This window comes from Lissotriton vulgaris, chromosome 1_1, assembly GCF_964263255.1.
Source record: "Lissotriton vulgaris chromosome 1_1, aLisVul1.2, whole genome shotgun sequence".
NCBI classification, from domain to species: domain Eukaryota; kingdom Metazoa; phylum Chordata; class Amphibia; order Caudata; family Salamandridae; genus Lissotriton; species Lissotriton vulgaris.
The window spans coordinates 199,556,369-199,563,868 of NC_141685.1; the positions used below are offsets into that span (position 1 = coordinate 199,556,369).

A 7,500-nucleotide genomic window follows, 5' to 3' on the forward strand; every position below is an offset into this window, starting at 1 on the left:
GCTGCGCACACTTTGTTCATATGTGTACAATTTAAGTGTGTGAACCTGACCACTGTCTTGGACAGAGCTCTTGCTGTGAACACACCATGTGAAGCATTGGTGGTTCAGTGGTAGAATTCTCGCCTGCCATGCGGGAGGCCCGGGTTCAATTCCTGGCCAATGCTAGGTTGCTTTCTTTTGACTTTGTTTTCGAAATGATATATATGAACTCAGTGGGGAATAAAATGGTAAGCAGTGACCCCGACGTGATTTGAACACGCAACCTTCTGATCTGGAGTCAGACGCGCTACCGTTGCGCCACGAGGTCCTTACACTTGCAGCCTTCGATGCCAGATGAACAAATGCTGTGGGCCTTTTGACTTATTTTCCTCTGCTTATATGCCTACGGTTGTATTACAGGGCTTGGCCTTTTGTTTTCTATCCTAATTATTGAAATTGACTGCAGGTGCAGTGAGAACGCTGAGGATTGAACTATTCAGGGAAAGGATCGCACGCAGGAAAGAGCAAAGGTACGTATCTGTGTTTCATGCAGACGAAAGGCTACGTCCCTAGGTGGGCTTGAACCACCAACCTTTCGGTTAACAGCCGAACGCGCTAACCGATTGCGCCACAGAGACTATTGACTGTATACATTTCCTGAGACTCAATATATGTCTTGACATGTGTGCGCCTGCCTGGAGCTTGTATTATATAAGGCGTCTTTATGCCATACAGCATTTGTCATTTGCTTAGTGTCTTGTTACTGTTGTAATTTATGATGTGTAGACTACTGTCTAATGGTGTTAGAGCCAGTATTACTACCGGTCACAGTGCATGAGACTCATACATGACTTTTCTCTTTGCCTGCTTAGCGTAGCTCCCTGCTCCTCTGTTTGCGTGCTACCAGCCCGTGAGGCGTGTGTCTTGCCCATCCCATCTTCACTGTGTTATGTTGGACTTGTCTTCTCTGTGAGCAGAGTCTCCTTCCCAGAGCAGGTGCTTTCTCTGAACTCTTGGCTTGTAAGACTGCTGGGAAAGGCCCTCCCTAGCCCCTCAGTCAGATAGATACATTTACCTGCAGAGCTCAGCTTGAGAAAAAGAGATTAGGCAGAGAGCACATAGGGGAAGGCCCAAAGAGCACACTTTATTTTACATAAAAGCTCAGGCTTGTGGGAGGACAGGGACATGAGGGTTCTCATGGAAAGAAATCCCAGGAGTATTGATGGCTAGGCCCTGAAACACAACAATCCCGGAATGGCCAGGCACAAGATGCCTCTGCAATAGGCCTGACCCTAGGCTTCCGGAGTTCTTGATCTCCAGAGGCTCCAGTGATCTAAGCCCGACCAGGGCTGTGCCCGACCAGGGCGCGTTGGGATGGCGTTAGGGACGCGTAAAGGGGCGCAGGGCGCAGAACTCTGCCCGTTTCACCCCAGCATTTTGGGGAGGACACAGAATCTGGCAAAGCCAGTGGGAAGGATTTTCCAGGAGGAGAGTTCAGTGACATGATCTGAAACACAATAGTGCTGGTGATCTGGCGGGTGCATTCTGTGAGCCACTTCTGTCAGGAGCAGCCTGCCATCATGCCCTGATAACCACAACTCTAGTACCAAGCCAGTGACCTCAGCAAATGCAAAGACATTATTACTTATAGTCTCCTGCATCTGATTCTTGCCATCATCATGTGAAACGTTGGCGTTATCATGTCTGCTGCGCACACTTTGTTCATATGTGTACAATTTAAGTGTGTGAACCTGACCACTGTCTTGGACAGAGCTCTTGCTGTGAACACACCATGTGAAGCATTGGTGGTTCAGTGGTAGAATTCTCGCCTGCCACGCGGGAGGCCCGGGTTCGATTCCCGGCCAATGCAAGGTTGCTTTCTTTTGACTTTGTTTTCGAAATGATATATATGAACTCAGTGGGGAATAAAATGGTAAGCAGTGATCCCGACGTGATTTGAACACGCAACCTTCTGATCTGGAGTCAGACGCGCTACCGTTGCGCCACGAGGTCCTTACACTTGCAGCCTTCGATGCCAGATGAACAAATGCTGTGGGCCTTTTGACTTATTTTCCTCTGCTTATATGCCTACGGTTGTATTACAGGGCTTGGCCTTTTGTTTTCTATCCTAATTATTGAAATTGACTGCAGGTGCAGTGAGAACGCTGAGGATTGAACTATTCAGGGAAAGGATCGCACGCAGAAAAGAGCAAAGGTATGTATCTGTGTTTCATGCAGACAAAAGGCTACGTCCCTGGGTGGGCTTGAACCACCAACCTTTCGGTTAACAGCCGAACGCGCTAACCGATTGCGCCACAGAGACTATTGACTGTATACATTTCCTGAGACTCAATATATGTCTTGACATGTGTGCGCCTGCTTGGAGCTTGTATTATATAAGGCGTCTTTATGCCATACAGCATTTGTCATTTGCTTAGTGTCTTGTTACTGTTGTAATTTATGATGTGTAGACTACTGTCTAATGGTGTTAAAGCCAGTATTACTACCGGTCACAGTGCATGAGACTCATACATGACTTTTCTCTTTGCCTGCTTAGCGTAGCTCCCTGCTCCTCTGTTTGCGTGCTACCAGCCCGTGAGGCGTGTGTCTTGCCCATCCCATCTTCACTGTGTTATGTTGGACTTGTCTTCTCTGTGAGCAGAGTCTCCTTCCCAGAGCAGGTGCTTTCTCTGAACTCTTGGCTTGTAAGACTGCTGGGAAAGGCCCTCCCTAGCCCCTCAGTCAGATAGATACATTTACCTGCAGAGCTCAGCTTGGGAGAAAGAGATTAGGCAGAGAGCACATAGGGGAAGGCCCACAGAGCACACTTTATTTTACATAAAAGCTCGGGCTTGTGGGAGGACAGGGACATGAGGGTTCTCATGGAAAGAAATCCCAGGAGTATTGATGGCTAGGCCCTGAAACACAACAATCCCGGAATGGCCAGGCACAAGATGCCTCTGCAATAGGCCTGACCCTAGGCTTCCGGAGTTCTTGATTTCCAGAGGCTCCAGTGATCTAAGCCCGACCAGGGCTGTGCCCGACCAGGGCGCGTTGGGAGCGCGTTAGGGGCGCAGGGCGCAGAACTCTGCCCGTTTCACCCCAGCATTTTGGGGAGGACACAGAATCTGGCAAAGCCAGTGGGAAGGATTTTCCAGGAGGAGAGTTCAGTGACATGATCTGAAACACAATAGTGCTGGTGATCTGGCGGGTGCATTCTGTGAGCCACTTCTGTCAGGAGCAGCCTGCCATCATGCCCTGATAACCACAACTCTAGTACCAAGCCAGTGACCTCAGCAAATGCAAAGACATTATTACTTATAGTCTCCTGCATCTGATTCTTGCCATCATCATGTGAAACGTTGGCGTTATCATGTCTGCTGCGCACACTTTGTTCATATGTGTACAATTTAAGTGTGTGAACCTGACCACTGTCTTGGACAGAGCTCTTGCTGTGAACACACCATGTGAAGCATTGGTGGTTCAGTAGTAGAATTCTCGCCTGCCACGCGGGAGGCCCGGGTTCGATTCCCGGCCAATGCAAGGTTGCTTTCTTTTGACTTTGTTTTCGAAATGATATATATGAACTCAGTGGGGAATAAAATGGTAAGCAGTGACCCCGACGTGATTTGAACACGCAACCTTCTGATCTGGAGTCAGACGCGCTACCGTTGCGCCACGAAGTCCTTACACTTGCAGCCTTCGATGCCAGATGAACAAATGCTGTGGGCCTTTTGACTTATTTTCCTCTGCTTATATGCCTACGGTTGTATTACAGGGCTTGGCCTTTTGTTTTCTATCCTAATTATTGAAATTGACTGCAGGTGCAGTGAGAACGCTGAGGATTGAACTATTCAGGGAAAGGATCGCACGCAGGAAAGAGCAAAGGTACGTATCTGTGTTTCATGCAGACAAAAGGCTACGTCCCTGGGTGGGCTTGAACCACCAACCTTTCGGTTAACAGCCGAACGCGCTAACCGATTGCGCCACAGAGACTATTGACTGTATACATTTCCTGAGACTCAATATATGTCTTGACATGTGTGCGCCTGCCTGGAGCTTGTATTATATAAGGCGTCTTTATGCCATACAGCATTTGTCATTTGCTTAGTGTCTTGTTACTGTTGTAATTTATGATGTGTAGACTACTGTCTAATGGTGTTAGAGCCAGTATTACTACCGGTCACAGTGCATGAGACTCATACATGACTTTTCTCTTTGCCTGCTTAGCGTAGCTCCCTGCTCCTCTGTTTGCGTGCTACCAGCCCGTGAGGCGTGTGTCTTGCCCATCCCATCTTCACTGTGTTATGTTGGACTTGTCTTCTCTGTGAGCAGAGTCTCCTTCCCAGAGCAGGTGCTTTCTCTGAACTCTTGGCTTGTAAGACTGCTGGGAAAGGCCCTCCCTAGCCCCTCAGTCAGATAGATACATTTACCTGCAGAGCTCAGCTTGGGAGAAAGAGATTAGGCAGAGAGCACATAGGGGAAGGCCCACAGAGCACACTTTATTTTACATAAAAGCTCGGGCTTGTGGGAGGACAGGGACATGAGGGTTCTCATGGAAAGAAATCCCAGGAGTATTGATGGCTAGGCCCTGAAACACAAAAATCCCGGAATGGCCAGGCACAAGATGCCTCTGCAATAGGCCTGACCCTAGGCTTCCGGAGTTCTTGATCTCCAGAGGCTCCAGTGATCTAAGCCCGACCAGGGCTGTGCCCGACCAGGGCGCGTTGGGATGGCGTTAGGGACGCGTAAAGGGGCGCAGGGCGCAGAACTCTGCCCGTTTCACCCCAGCATTTTGGGGAGGACACAGAATCTGGCAAAGCCAGTGGGAAGGATTTTCCAGGAGGAGAGTTCAGTGACATGATCTCAAACACAATAGTGCTGGTGATCTGGCGGGTGCATTCTGTGAGCCACTTCTGTCAGGAGCAGCCTGCCATCATGCCCTGATAACCACAACTCTAGTTCCAAGCCAGTGACCTCAGCAAATGCAAAGACATTATTACTTATAGTCTCCTGCATCTGATTCTTGCCATCATCATGTGAAACGTTGGCGTTATCATGTCTGCTGCGCACACTTTGTTCATATGTGTACAATTTAAGTGTGTGAACCTGACCACTGTCTTGGACAGAGCTCTTGCTGTGAACACACCATGTGAAGCATTGGTGGTTCAGTGGTAGAATTCTCGCCTGCCACGAGGGAGGCCCGGGTTCGATTCCCGGCCAATGCAAGGTTGCTTTCTTTTGACTTTGTTTTCGAAATGATATATATGGACTCAGTGGGGAATAAAATGGTAAGCAGTGACCCCGACGTGATTTGAACACGCAACCTTCTGATCTGGAGTCAGACGCGCTACCGTTGCGCCACGAGGTCCTTACACTTGCAGCCTTTGATGCCAGATGAACAAATGCTGTGGGCCTTTTGACTTATTTTCCTCTGCTTATATGCCTACGGTTGTATTACAGGGCTTGGCCTTTTGTTTTCTATCCTAATTATTGAAATTGACTGCAGGTGCAGTGAGAACGCTGAGGATTGAACTATTCAGGGAAAGGATCGCACGCAGGAAAGAGCAAAGGTACGTATCTGTGTTTCATGCAGACAAAAGGCTACGTCCCTGGGTGGGCTTGAACCACCAACCTTTCGGTTAACAGCCGAACGCGCTAACCGATTGCGCCACAGAGACTATTGACTGTATACATTTCCTGAGACTCAATATATGTCTTGACATGTGTGCGCCTGCCTGGAGCTTGTATTATATAAGGCGTCTTTATGCCATACAGCATTTGTCATTTGCTTAGTGTCTTGTTACTGTTGTAATTTATGATGTGTAGACTACTGTCTAATGGTGTTAGAGCCAGTATTACTACCGGTCACAGTGCATGAGACTCATACATGACTTTTCTCTTTGCCTGCTTAGCGTAGCTCCCTGCTCCTCTGTTTGCGTGCTACCAGCCCGTGAGGCGTGTGTCTTGCCCATCCCATCTTCACTGTGTTATGTTGGACTTGTCTTCTCTGTGAGCAGAGTCTCCTTCCCAGAGCAGGTGCTTTCTCTGAACTCTTGGCTTGTAAGACTGCTGGGAAAGGCCCTCCCTAGCCCCTCAGTCAGATAGATACATTTACCTGCAGAGCTCAGCTTGGGAGAAAGAGATTAGGCAGAGAGCACATAGGGGAAGGCCCACAGAGCACACTTTATTTTACATAAAAGCTCGGGCTTGTGGGAGGATAGGGACATGAGGGTTCTCATGGAAAGAAATCCCAGGAGTATTGATGGCTAGGCCCTGAAACACAACAATCCCGGAATGGCCAGGCACAAGATGCCTCTGCAATAGGCCTGACCCTAGGCTTCCGGAGTTCTTGATTTCCAGAGGCTCCAGTGATCTAAGCCCGACCAGGGCGCGTTGGGATGGCATTAGGGACGCGTAAAGGGGCGCAGGGCGCAGAACTCTGCCCGTTTCACCCCAGCATTTTGGGGAGGACACAGAATCTGGCAAAGCCAGTGGGAAGGATTTTCCAGGAGGAGAGTTCAGTGACATGATCTGAAACACAATAATGCTGGTGATCTGGCGGGTGCATTCTGTGAGCCACTTCTGTCAGGAGCAGCCTGCCATCATGCCCTGATAACCACAACTCTAGTACCAAGCCAGTGACCTCAGCAAATGCAAAGACATTATTACTTATAGTCTCCTGCATCTGATTCTTGCCATCATCATGTGAAACGTTGGCGTTATCATGTCTGCTGCGCACACTTTGTTCATATGTGTACAATTTAAGTGTGTGAACCTGACCACTGTCTTGGACAGAGCTCTTGCTGTGAACACACCATGTGAAGCATTGGTGGTTCAGTGGTAGAATTCTCGCCTGCCACGCGGGAGGCCCGGGTTCGATTCCCGGCCAATGCAAGGTTGCTTTCTTTTGACTTTGTTTTCGAAATGATATATATGAACTCAGTGGGGAATAAAATGGTAAGCAGTGACCCCGACGTGATTTGAACACGCAACCTTCTGATCTGGAGTCAGACGCGCTACCGTTGCGCCACGAGGTCCTTACACTTGCAGCCTTCGATGCCAGATGAACAAATGCTGTGGGCCTTTTGACTTATTTTCCTCTGCTTATATGCCTAAGGTTGTATTACAGGGCTTGGCCTTTTGTTTTCTATCCTAATTATTGAAATTGACTGCAGGTGCAGTGAGAACGCTGAGGATTGAACTATTCAGGGAAAGGATCGCACGCAGGAAAGAGCAAAGGTACGTATCTGTGTTTCATGCAGACAAAAGGCTACGTCCCTGGGTGGGCTTGAACCACCAACCTTTCGGTTAACAGCCGAACGCGCTAACCGATTGCGCCACAGAGACTATTGACTGTATACATTTCCTGAGACTCAATATATGTCTTGACATGTGTGCGCCTGCCTGGAGCTTGTATTATATAAGGCGTCTTTATGCCATACAGCATTTGTCATTTGCTTAGTGTCTTGTTACTGTTGTAATTTATGATGTGTAGACTACTGTCTAATGGTGTTAGAG

General features: G+C 48.6%; 15 non-coding genes across 15 annotated transcripts; 5 read left to right on the forward strand and 10 right to left on the reverse strand.

Annotated features, from left to right (window-relative positions):
* Positions 1-93: 93 nt before the first annotated feature.
* TRNAG-GCC (transfer RNA glycine (anticodon GCC)) lies at positions 94-164 on the forward strand. Its single transcript has one exon. It is a non-coding gene; the product is annotated as a tRNA-Gly (tRNA).
* Positions 165-235: 71 nt separating this feature from the next.
* Positions 236-307, reverse strand: TRNAW-CCA (transfer RNA tryptophan (anticodon CCA)). Its single transcript has one exon. It is a non-coding gene; the product is annotated as a tRNA-Trp (tRNA).
* A 236-nt stretch (positions 308-543) lies between these two features.
* Positions 544-617, reverse strand: TRNAN-GUU (transfer RNA asparagine (anticodon GUU)). Its single transcript has one exon. It is a non-coding gene; the product is annotated as a tRNA-Asn (tRNA).
* Positions 618-1,778: 1,161 nt separating this feature from the next.
* Positions 1,779-1,849, forward strand: TRNAG-GCC (transfer RNA glycine (anticodon GCC)). Its single transcript has one exon. It is a non-coding gene; the product is annotated as a tRNA-Gly (tRNA).
* A 71-nt stretch (positions 1,850-1,920) lies between these two features.
* TRNAW-CCA (transfer RNA tryptophan (anticodon CCA)) lies at positions 1,921-1,992 on the reverse strand. The gene has a single exon. It is a non-coding gene; the product is annotated as a tRNA-Trp (tRNA).
* Positions 1,993-2,228: 236 nt separating this feature from the next.
* On the reverse strand, positions 2,229-2,302 carry TRNAN-GUU (transfer RNA asparagine (anticodon GUU)). The gene has a single exon. It is a non-coding gene; the product is annotated as a tRNA-Asn (tRNA).
* A 1,149-nt stretch (positions 2,303-3,451) lies between these two features.
* On the forward strand, positions 3,452-3,522 carry TRNAG-GCC (transfer RNA glycine (anticodon GCC)). Its single transcript has one exon. It is a non-coding gene; the product is annotated as a tRNA-Gly (tRNA).
* A 71-nt stretch (positions 3,523-3,593) lies between these two features.
* Positions 3,594-3,665, reverse strand: TRNAW-CCA (transfer RNA tryptophan (anticodon CCA)). Its single transcript has one exon. It is a non-coding gene; the product is annotated as a tRNA-Trp (tRNA).
* Positions 3,666-3,901: 236 nt separating this feature from the next.
* On the reverse strand, positions 3,902-3,975 carry TRNAN-GUU (transfer RNA asparagine (anticodon GUU)). The gene has a single exon. It is a non-coding gene; the product is annotated as a tRNA-Asn (tRNA).
* A 1,161-nt stretch (positions 3,976-5,136) lies between these two features.
* On the forward strand, positions 5,137-5,207 carry TRNAG-GCC (transfer RNA glycine (anticodon GCC)). Its single transcript has one exon. It is a non-coding gene; the product is annotated as a tRNA-Gly (tRNA).
* Positions 5,208-5,278: 71 nt separating this feature from the next.
* Positions 5,279-5,350, reverse strand: TRNAW-CCA (transfer RNA tryptophan (anticodon CCA)). Its single transcript has one exon. It is a non-coding gene; the product is annotated as a tRNA-Trp (tRNA).
* Positions 5,351-5,586: 236 nt separating this feature from the next.
* TRNAN-GUU (transfer RNA asparagine (anticodon GUU)) lies at positions 5,587-5,660 on the reverse strand. Its single transcript has one exon. It is a non-coding gene; the product is annotated as a tRNA-Asn (tRNA).
* A 1,145-nt stretch (positions 5,661-6,805) lies between these two features.
* TRNAG-GCC (transfer RNA glycine (anticodon GCC)) lies at positions 6,806-6,876 on the forward strand. The gene has a single exon. It is a non-coding gene; the product is annotated as a tRNA-Gly (tRNA).
* A 71-nt stretch (positions 6,877-6,947) lies between these two features.
* On the reverse strand, positions 6,948-7,019 carry TRNAW-CCA (transfer RNA tryptophan (anticodon CCA)). Its single transcript has one exon. It is a non-coding gene; the product is annotated as a tRNA-Trp (tRNA).
* A 236-nt stretch (positions 7,020-7,255) lies between these two features.
* TRNAN-GUU (transfer RNA asparagine (anticodon GUU)) lies at positions 7,256-7,329 on the reverse strand. Its single transcript has one exon. It is a non-coding gene; the product is annotated as a tRNA-Asn (tRNA).
* Positions 7,330-7,500: the final 171 nt, after the last annotated feature.